General features: G+C 41.5%; 1 protein-coding gene across 1 annotated transcript in view; it reads left to right on the top strand.

Annotated features, from left to right (window-relative positions):
• The first annotated feature begins 1,133 nt into the window (after positions 1 to 1,133).
• Positions 1,134 to 12,009, top strand: part of ccser2a (coiled-coil serine-rich protein 2a) — a 98,386-nt gene continuing 87,510 nt past the window's right edge. Inside the window, 1 exon segment of the mRNA XM_034184574.1 lies at positions 1,134 to 1,301. The gene's annotated coding sequence lies outside the window, so the exon portion shown is untranslated.

Genomic DNA, 12,009 nt, shown 5'->3' on the forward strand with positions numbered 1-12,009 from the left:
TACTGGGCAATTCCACAGTAACGTAATTACAAGTACAGAAAAATCTGGCCATAATTTTTTGCACTGATTGTAATTCCGTTTCAGCAGAATTGCCTTGCTTTTGTTAAACATTTAACCAGGTACATCTGGTCCTGGTTTAACCCACTTGACGCTGCCGTGTCCAAACTCAAAATAGTGCAAGTCTTGAGCACGATCCACAAAGACCTTGTGGATTTCTCACATACACAAGGTTTCAGACACTTTGTGTACCAAGTTTCACCTTGATACACAAAGTAGAGGTGGGCGAATCGATCCCAATATCGATAATATCAATACCAACGCTGGTATTGATATTGAACAATCCTTGCGTAAAAAGATCGATACTCAATCTTTTTTCTCTCCTGCACACACTGACTGCTGCACACACAGATTCATCAAAGTCTACTCTGTGTCACACAACACGGAGCAGCGCACCCTTGCATTGTGGTTTGTCAGCCCTCTACCTCATGAGATTTTGTTTTAAGTTGTGTTGACTGATATTTTTTTTAGCAAAAATGTTGATTTTGTGATAAAGTATTTTGTTGTCACGTACAATGTTTGGCGAAATTCTATCCTAGGTCTTTTGGATCCTTTGGATCTATGATGCTTAAATATGAAAAAGTATTAGTATCTGTATTGATATCGGCGATACTGGGCCTCTGTTTACTTGGTATCGGATCAATACCAAAATTCCCGGTATCGCTCACCTCTAACACAAAGTGAAGATATCAAGTACATATGAACACAGACAGACAGGAAGACACAGATGCGCGCACATGCACAGTTTCTAGACGATGAGGGGGGAAAAATGCCCTGTTTTCCAAAATGTTATGCTGTTTTGATGATAGAACATGCATCCTGCTTTCTATTTAGTTGTGTTTCTGCAATGTTGTGATTAACCCTTCGGGGCCACCATACTTTTTTTAATGTGACGAACACTTCAGTGCCACCGTAATCATCAGGTTGAGAGACAATGCCACCGAATAAAATGCAGGTAATATCCACAAGCTCCGCCCACTAGGAGGATGTCGAAAAGATGATAAGTTGCGGTGAGTGAAGTCTGGCTCTGTCACTGTTGTGTTTAGTTGTAAAGGCGTTATATCACACAGCAAGATTTCACGTCACGTTTTCTTATGTGTACGTCTGTCGTATTTTATCGTGTGTGGTCGGTAATTCGTGCATTCGTCGTTTTTTACACCGACTGTAACGAGCCACAGTCGTACAGTAGCGGCTCTCGCGATAAACACCAAAGTCACCGACACGCGATATAAACACAGTATTCGGTGAGTTTTACTCTTCCCCAGCAACATAGCTCGTGGAAACTGAACTTAAGTTGAGGAATATTTGCTTCGCTTGATCCGTTTGAATACAGTTGACGTGAACCATTTATTTATTTTACTGAAGTGGTGAACTTGTGATTACCGATGATGGGTTAGCTTTAAGCTAGCTGCTATTTCATCAATACAGCATCCAAACTAAAGGGGTCAGAGAGAATCTGCCTCTAAATCCACTTTAGGACAAGTAAAAGCTTTGCTGAACCATTTCAAAGGCTGCAGACGTGCTCTTAAAGGTACATGCCATGTAAATTAAAACATACATGTTGTGATTGTTAACTGAGAAATATTCATGTTATTGGATATTCTGTAAAAAAAAAAAAAAAAAAAAAAAAAAAATCCTTTTTAACATACAGAATGCGTGCTGTTATTCTTACACATTTAATCAAAATTGCAGAGAGTTAAATTTCTATGGCTGTTTCGATGAGGTATGGTAGTGATCTTGCTCTCTGATGCTCAGTGATGCAAAATAGGCCATGTTTTCTAACATCATCACCCTTCAGGCATAAATCACTGTGCTACAAATAGGCACGGAATCAGGACTTTATGTTGTAAACCTATATTAGTTGTTATGTAATAGATTAGTTTTTAACAGAAATTGTGCTTGTCATTCTGCAGGTATAGCATGTATCTGGATATGCAGTGCTTCCTCTTATGCCTGGTTCACATGGCAATATTATAAAATTGTCAATAGGTTTTCAATACCTGAGAGACCCCACACATGGTGATTAAAAAAAAAAAAAAAAAATCATTTGGTTGTGCACTGTGTGGTGTGCAGCCACATGGTAAAGACAACACACCTCATACGAGCAGATTTCACTCACGAATATTCCCAAGTCAGACAGAAAATCTCGTAAAACCTCTCGAGATCAAATGTGACTTCAGAGTAAACAAACCTGGTGGACGAGGAAGAAGAATTGGCGCTAGTTTGTGGACTGTTTCTAATGAAAAAAAAAATGATACAAAAAGAAATAAGTGTTTAAAGGAATGGAAATAGTGCAAGCACCACACTTTCTGGTGCGCCATGACAGCTGTTTTGATTTTGGATTCCCCTCCGTGCTCCTGTCACTTTCTGATTGGCTACCCATCACATTCAACAGGCTGCAATCTCATTTGTGCTTGGGGCAGACCCCACACACTGGGATATTGAGCCAACATGTTGAATATTCATGATTTGAGGTCTGAGCGGTCCCGACGTCCTTCCGAGTGGACGAGAGCACTCTTAACACACCACACAAATCACAGGAGTATCTGTTAAGATTATCTTTAGAGCATCGTGATAGTCAGAGATTGTCGGAAGGGGAAGATTGGGACAGAAATCGGCACAATTATCTTACCATGTGAACCAGGCATTCATGCCATTTCGCCCGCTACTATCCAACTGCTTGGCATTATTGAACAAACCTTAACCCTAACCATAGTGTACTTAACACGAATGGTCAGTGTATTACAGCAAAGTGGCTAGCTTCCATATAATCATTGTAGGGCTACAGCAAACATTTACTGGCATTTTAGTAGTTAATCTATCTTTAGGGTCCGTATTTTAACAGTTTATTGATTAAGCTTTTTTTTTAATCAACAGTTTTGGATTTGCTATGATGCAAATCTAAAGCGGCAAACCCCCGGATTATTGAAATTGGTACTAGAGAGAGTTTTGTATTTTACACTACATTTGTCTATTGTAATGGAGTTCTGCGTCTTTGGATTCAAGGGTGTAGTGAAGGATTATTTTTTTCATTACCAGTTAATCAGTTGATTATTTCTACATTAATTGATTAGTGCCCTGGTTTACAATGTGGAGTCCAAGAGGGTAATGAGGTTTTGGCCTGTTCAAATGTTGTCAAAATGACAGTTGCACAGGTTATATAAAGTCATTGTAGTTCACTTACTAGGTAATCAATAGTAATTTCTCATGCTGAGATGAGACACTCGACTTCCAATAGGATATGTATCACTATACTCTGGTGCTGATTCAATATGTATTGTAATACTTGAGAAATGCGAGTCTGCGAGTACTGTAATTTGATATTACAATATATTATGATTTGTTTACTCTTTGTGAAACTAGACCATTGAGAATTGTGAAATAATACACTTCTAAAGACTTTACATTAGAAATCCTATTTCAAAAAATGCACATCACATTTGGTAATTAAATAATTACAACCTTTTGAAGTAAACTGCCTTCCTGCCATTGTATCTTTAACCCCTGACTGGGCCATATGAAAAGTGTTAAAAATAGGTTATTGGGGGTTGGGGTAATGTCTGCTTAATTGATATGTCATGATGTGCGCCACATTGCATCATGCAGGAAACTGTTTTTCGATGTTGATTAATATTTTCTGTGCTCAAGGTGAAAATCAGGTGCTGTTTTGTGCCTCCACAGCAGTGGGCCCGTCTGACCAAAGCAGCAGAACATGTGGCTGAAAGAGACTGCTCCACGGTGCTCCCCTGCCTTGCCTCAGTCTGCAACATTTGGCTTGTGAATAATTGGTCCATCGCAACCTTTAAACATACAGGTAAAGACTTGCCACCATCCTTATTTTTTGCACTCTGTGGGTGCCACCTTAATTTGGTCTCCAAGAAAATCTCATTTGCCATTTTTTTTAATGTGTGTTTGAAACTGAGGCAAGAGATGGTGGCCAAGGGTTAGTTCCCTTGGTTTTAGTGCAGAAGGTTCCTGGTTCTCTGCCCCAAACACATTTCTCCATGCAATGTGGAGTTGTGTCAGGACGGGCATCCAGCGTAAAACTTGTGCCAGATCAGCATGCAGATCCACCTTGGATCTGCTGTGGTGACCCTGAGTGAAAACAAAGGAACAGCTGAAGGGACTTACTTTACTTTGAAACTGAGGCAACATTACGTAATACTCAGATTAGGACTTCAATAATTGTACCCTCTACTGAATGAAAGTGGTACTGTGCCTCTACCTCATTTCTCCCACCAGTTGATTTGGAATTGTATCAGTTCTGGACTGTCAAAATTTATTCTTATATTGTAAAATATTGTGATATAATGAGTATTTTTCCTCCATCCTTAGTAATCACTGACTTATAAAATGCTGGTAATTCAGGGGTTTCTGTAATGTTATCTGGGGCCCAGCAGGTCATTGGTGCAAAGTTGGGAGTCACTGGGGCTAGAATGGTTGCAGAGTAAACTATCAAAGTGAGCTGCTGTCAACAGTTCTGGCGTCAGCATTGCTTCATATTGTAAAGTTGAACGTATAATGCTCCTGTAAACTCACCTTTCTGTTGTAAAAGCAATTTAACAATGCAGCAAAGACTTCTACTTTGACTTCATGCTGTGTGGTTAATGGTTGTAACCTAAGAGTGCTTTGCTAAAGTCAGGTGGTGGCTGAAATGTTAGGTAAAAAAGTTCAAAGGCATGTGCAAGGGTTGGGATGACATCATTGATTGAGTTTTTTTGGTGGTTAGCATAGTGGATTGTGGCTTGGATAATGGAAGAAGCTAGTGGTAGTTTGAGAATGGACTGTCAGTGGAAATGCAGTGTTATATGAGGTGATGTGACTACATAAGGTTACATAACAAGCGGGAAGCTTTGATGGCCTCAGATGAAGCCCTCCCAGAAGATGAAAAAGTTGCAGTTATTTGACTGGCTCCAAAAGGGAGCACATTCTCATAGCACTTCATGTTAAAATGTCCAACTTTAGAGCAGAAATAAACTTGTTTACAGTCTAGTACAAAAATAGTTTTGGTCTCTAGTTTCCCCTTCCATGACACCTGTATGGGGGGATTTTTTTTTTCTAACTTCTTAGTCTAAGATGTTTTTAAGCCATAATGTTCTGTATAGTTGGGGCATGGTTGTTTTGAGTGACAGCAGCAGAGTCCGGTATATTTACCTCTCATTGTGTTGCTCACTCAGTGTTCACTTGATGCAATCAAGTGGACACTGATGCAATATATGATGCAAAATATGACTTAATAAACACCTGAACCAAGGATAGCCTGTTAGCTTAGCTGGTTTGGACTCGAAGACAGGGGAATGTTCAGGCTTCCTTCATCACACGCTGAGCCACCCCTTTATGCATTAATGTGACGTCGCCAGAATCAGCACTGCTGCTGCCAAAATGGTGACGCGCAGACACGGGCTTCATATCGGCTGTTCCGGGTCGCTATAGAAAACCTATCGGTGACATCACGCAGACTTTATCTAGTATGTATACAGTCTATGTATAACATTGAACATAAAGTGACTATCACATTGACTGAGTGTGAGACATGACATTTTACAAACCTTGAACAAGCTTAAATTACTAAAAAAAGACTTTACAGATGAAGCAATCATCAAAGTGATATTAATTTAGTTGATTAGTTAATCAAGACATAACAGTTACATTATGTAAATATCTCATGGTGGCACAAACATGAAAATCTTTACAAATAAGTTTGTATGAGTAAACAGAATATGTTGGTATACACACACACACACACACACACACACACACACACACACACACACACACACACACACACACACACACACACACACACACACACACACACACACACACACACACACACACACACACACACACACACACACAGTGGGTAACTACAGACATCTCCCACTTTTAAAGTCTCACACATGCCATAAATTTTACTCCATTTCTTTTCAATTTTAACCAATATTTTTTATGCTGTGTAATGAAGCTCCATATGTTTTTATGTCATGAATGAAGTTTGTGTGAGTTGAGCCTTTTTGCAGTGTGCGTGTGTGTGTGTGCGTGTGTGTGTGTACATGTGCCATTTTATAGTGCAAAATGTCGTGGCGCCAGTACACATTAGGATAAGGTTGTACGCTGCTGTCTGTGTCTCACTCACACACACACGCGCGCGCGCTCACACATGCACAGATCCATGTGTGTTTCATCCAGACACCTGTTGACGTGAGTCCTAGTGCGCCACCTTTGCTGAGGGTGTGTTTATAGCCTGATCTCCCCCAATGACAGCTGAAAGTCTCTGCTCTGCGCCTGCCTCCTAAACACCACACCCCACATTGATTTGCATTCCAGACTGTTTGCATGTTCCTGTGCCTCTGTCTGTCTGTCCTAACTATTGGCGTCAGGGATCTTGGGAATGTAGTTATGTGTGAAGTTGCATATTGTACACATGACTCTGTCATGGCCAGACTGTAACTGTGTGAGTGTCTTGTAGTCATTTCAAGGGACTGTACTGCCTGTGGAGACTTTAGAATCATTCTAGCACATAAAGGGTGTTAAAGAGGGCTCACATGATGCTAAAAGGAGCTACTTGCAGTACAGGAATGTTGAGATTGGTATGGCAGGGCCAGACGTTACAGATGGAGGGAGCCAGCAGAGGGTGAGTGTTAAATAGCTCTCACTCACAAACATGAATTTTATGAGATCATCTAGAGGTGCAACTATTATTATTTTCACAAGTATTACTTTTCATGGTTGTAACTAATTAAAATAATGGCAATCAGGATTTCTCAACCTTGGGGCATATTTTCAAATTACTTGTTGACCAAACGACCAAGAATTCAATGGTTCTCCACTCAAAACAGGTTTATCAGTGGTCTAGGGGTGTTTAAAACCAATTTAAAAAGATATACTCTTTAAAGCTGTTTAAATGATTTCTGTGTCTTGCAGAAATACATGTTTCATCTTGTTTCAGTGAGACATCTCACAGCATGATACTTAAAATGTCTCTAACTAAATAGTTCCTTTCTGCATTGTGGTTATGGTTATGTACAGTACACGGCTACATGGGTGTGGTGTGGCAGTATGTTCAGACTTTAGTGATTTCTCTGTGATCCTCCTCATCCTCACATGCCCTTATCTCTCTGTATGTGGTTGATCATTAAAGCTATACTTAGCCTTGCTTATCAGTCCTGTCTTTACCTTGGTAACTGCACAGATCTTTAAAAGCTTGAAAATAGCTCACAGTGTAGTAGACTGTAGAGAGTACATTTCAGCCATATGACATATGGTCAGAAATTAACACATTGGACAAAAATGTCTTTTAACAGTCTATAATAATGCCATAACATAAACGGTTAAAGTTTGTTAAACATGATTTATTTCTTACTTCTTTGGGACACCTTTTTTGTATTCATCACAAATTGTGAAATTTGAACCAAAAGCTTTTGAAGAAGCAAATTGAATGTTTTTTTTTTTTTTTTTTTTAACTTTCAACCAGATGTACATTTTATCAGCCTATTAAACAGTACAGCATCATTAGAAAATATGGCAACAAATATAGAACATTATAAATACTATCGTAAACATGAACCATTCTTAAAAGTTTAGGTCAGGACTCCTCGGTTTGCGGTCATTCTGCAAATTAATATTCTTTGGGTGGTTTGAAATTCATTAATTTTCTATAGCTGCTTACTCCAATTAAGGGTCATAATAAGAAGGTTGAAAGATGGAACTGTGGTTCATGTCTGCATTATTGTAACTGCTCAATATTTGTGTTGCACTCTACATACAAGATGTAGGCTAAGCCTCTTTAAAAACCCCTAAGTCTCCTTCTTTAATCTGTTATGTTTCTGACTCTTTATGCCTGTAGGATTCAATATGGGACAGTTAATAACATGCATGCAAGTTTTTCAGTGTCTATTTAAGTCTACTTAAAATAAATATAGCCTTTAATGTCTCAAAGGGGTGGTGGATGTGGTAAGGCATGGTACCAGTGCGTGCTCTCACACCAGATCTGACCTACTTTCATTATTTAACCTCATAAATGGTGAAAATGTGGACATGGTGTAACATTTGGAGTAACTGTTGTGGGGAGGCTTTGTTGTTTTTTTGCCTCATGTGAGACTCTTTTCCAGTTACAGTACATTAGGCACTGTATTGGTGAATTACTGATTAGAGGGTCATAGAGCGAGTGTGAATAAAGGAAGCACAAGAAAAGTGGGAATTTCCAGAGAGGAAGTTGACAATTCAATGGATGATTCCAGACCGGGAACAGCCTCCCTTTGAATGTTTATATTTAAAACACATTCTTACAGTCAATGCCAGGGAATGTAAAATGTATTTACCTAAGCAACATAGAGTATGTTACATCTTGAGGAATAAAGTTATTAGGGCTGCAACAAACGATTATTTGGATCATCAATGAATCTGATGGGGTTTCGACACGATTAATCGGGTTAGTGGGGAATTTTTTAAAAATGTGCCAGGGAAACAATTTTTCTCTCCTTCCATCACTTTATTTAACAGAACATTATTTGAAAACTTAAAATACGTGAAAATCAACAAATTGTCAAATGTCCCTTGGCTTTTGAAATATGAAATAATAAAGAATAAAACAGTTTCTAATAAAGAACAAAAATAATTATTTCAAATGGCATTGCTTTATCAAAGTGCTGAGTTGCCATAAAACAACATTGAAACATATAAATGTTATAAAATATATTGTGAAAAAAGAGGTATTTTTGTTGCTGCAAATATATGGTGAAAAAAAGAGGTATTTTTGTTGCTGCAAATGAGCAATTAGCATAACCAGTTAACCATATAAACTAAATCAGAAACTGTAGCCTGACTCATATGTGCAACATTCACTGTATAACTTGTAAACTATGTGGTCATTTCACAATGACACATGTGACTCATGTCTCTTTCTCTAAAATTGTATTGTAGCATTATTAGTTATTATTATTATTATTATTGTTGCTATTATTATTAATATATAAATAAAAATAAATTTAAAAATATTATAATTTGTCATACATTTAACTCTTTTACGACAACAAACGCTGAGCCATTAATTATCATACAGAAAACTGTTGTGTGGGCCGCTGAAGAGGAGGTACTGCTGTTGTGGGTCCGTGTTCCTACACTTTCCCAACAGGATATCTCGGCCAGCGTCATGGATCCCGAGGGGCGTCAACCGGCTGTTGAACGGCCAATGGAAGAACAGGACGCGCAGGCGTCCGCGGGAGGGGTAATCGGTGAGTTGCAGCGGATCCTCACCGCTTTCACGACTCGGTTGGATTTCATGACCGAGCAGAACGTCCTCCTGAACCGCAGGGTGGAGGCTCTCGCCGCGCAGGTGGAAGCGCGCCCTCCGGGCGCCGCTGCGGCTCTCCCTCCCGTAGATCCTGTGCGTAACGTTGACGTTCCACTGGTTGTTCAACGACCTCTCCCTCCTTCCCCGGAAGCATACATAAGCCCTCCAGAGCCGTACGGAGGCTGTGTGGAGACGTGCGCGGATTTTCTGATGCAGTGTTCACTCGTCTTCGCACAGCGTCCCGTTATGTACGCGACCGATGCTAGTAAAGTAGCTTATGTCATAAACCTGCTTCGCAGTGAGGCACGCGCTTGGGCTACAGCGCTCTGGGAGCAGAATTCACGGCTCCTTCTGACATACGATGGGTTTGTGAGGTGGCTCAGAACCGTGTTCGATCACCCTAATAGAGGAGAAACCGCTTCAACCGTGCTACTGTCAATGAGACAGGGGCGCCGGAGCGCAGCTGTTTATGCAGTCGACTTCCGCATCGCGGCTGCGAGGTCCGGCTGGAATAACGCTGCCCTCCGCGCCGCCTTTGTAAACAGACTGTCTTTGGTTCTCAAGGAGCACCTGGTGGCTAAGAACCGCGGGATTTAGACGGGCTTATCGATCTTGTCATACTTGACAACCGGTTAGAAGAACGTCGGCGGGAACGAGACGAAGGGCGTGGCCGGGCACGCGCCGTCCCTCTCCCTTCCGGTTCCGACTGCGCTCCGCCTTCCCCACGCTCCACGGCCCCTGCGCTCCGTGGGGCCACAGCTCCCCCTACTGACGAAGCTATGGACACGAGCCGACGTCTGACGAATGGGCCAGGGTTTTCAGTATCTGGTGGACTGGGAGGGGTACGGCCCCGAAGAACGCTCCTGGGTGAAGAAGGGCTTCATCCTGGACCTGGCCCTCCTGGCCGACTTCTACCGTCGCCACCCTGACAAACCCGGTCGTGCGCCAGGAGGCGCCCGTTGAGGGGGGGGGTCCTGTTGTGTGGGCCGCTGAAGAGGAGGTACTGCTGGCCCACCACCACTAGAGGGCGCCCTGCCTGGAGTGCGGGCTCCAGGCACCGGAGGGCGCTGCCGCCTTACAGGAGCAGCCAGGATGACAGCTGTCACCCATCACCGGAGACAGCTGATCCCAATCACTACGGAGGTATATCAGCAGGACGGCATCTCCACCTCATTTGCCGAGATATCGTTTCTACCAGAGAGGTAACGTATCAAAGCAAATAGAGTGCATCTTTTGGATTGAGCTAGTTTTTTGGATTACTGTTCCAACGAGAGGTGGAGGTACCATTTCCTGCTGTTCGGAGTCCTGGGTGCATACGCGCCCCCATCTAACTGTTCTTTGCTCCTCGCCAGCAGTACCAGGTCCGACACGCGGAGGCAGTGGCCACCTGGGAGTTCGGGACTTGGCGGCTCCAGTATTCCCGGGGTCCTGTGGCGGAGGAAGCCGTGTGGTTCCGGTCTTACCTTGGAGAGGCGTCTCCTATCTTCGAGCCTGCCCACACAACACTTTTGTGAATTGACTGTTGTCCATTGCTGTGATTGGTTGTATTCGTTGTGCACATTCACAACAGTAAAGCGTTGTTATTTTGACTTACTCCATTGTCCGTTCATTTGCGCCCCCTGTTGTGGGTCCGTGTTCCTACACTTTCCCAACAGAAAACAAATGCACAAACATGCTGAAATGCCAGCAGCTTAATGCTAACTTTAACATTGAAAATGCCATAGACATGCTAACATGTTAGCATCGGCGTTAGCATAAAATACATCTATCAACTGTTTCAGAAGACCGTAACAGGTGAGTTTAACATAAAAAGTAAATATTCCTCACAGACATATGCTCTTTAGGGTTTTAGTGGGGAAAAATTAAGATAAAGCAAAATGAAACCAATGAAGCAGCAGCTCGAAGCACTCCTTCATTGGTTCAAGATTCAAAGCAAAGCTCGGTTGATTATATGGGAGAAACGAAACATTTGTGGTAAAACAAAGTTATTTAGCAACTAATCAATGACTAAATTAGTTGACAACTATTTTAATAATCGATTAACTCGATTAGTTGTTTCAGCTCTAAAAACTATTATTGGTTGTATCAAAACATACATCAATTAAACAGTACATTGGATAGTTTAGATATAAATTTCACAAACCAGTTGTTGATCTGTTGTATCGCCTGTGATTTGAGAGGTACACTTCATGGAAGTTTAATCCTTGTGTTGCTATCTGCCTTGCTGTCAGCTGCCACCTTTGTACATAACTCTAATGGCCTCCCTGACAGTGATTGACATGTGTGCTGTCTTCTGATGATAGATAACAGCTTCTCTCGCTGTTTTGGCAAATCGAAACTTGAGAATTAAATTGGGCTGTCACACATGTTGCACTCATCTCAGTGTGGTTCAAGTCTGCCTCATCTGTGCTATATTAATCAGATACAGATTGATACGCTTGTCTCTGAATCAAATAGACCCATAATCACATGATGTACTGTGGGAAGAAACATGCTGAGTGTCTTGAGGACATCTAAGCTTTTATAACTGTGAAGATTTATGCAGCTCCTCCCAGAGTTCCAGGACTCTGGGGCAGACTATTTCAAGGCCACACGTCCATAACAATGCAGTAAAATGATTCATGTGAGTCAGAGTGAATGTTGTGGAGTTTTTGAGGGCT

The sequence above is a fragment of the Thalassophryne amazonica genome, chromosome 13, assembly GCF_902500255.1.
Source record: "Thalassophryne amazonica chromosome 13, fThaAma1.1, whole genome shotgun sequence".
Classification (NCBI taxonomy): domain Eukaryota; kingdom Metazoa; phylum Chordata; class Actinopteri; order Batrachoidiformes; family Batrachoididae; genus Thalassophryne; species Thalassophryne amazonica.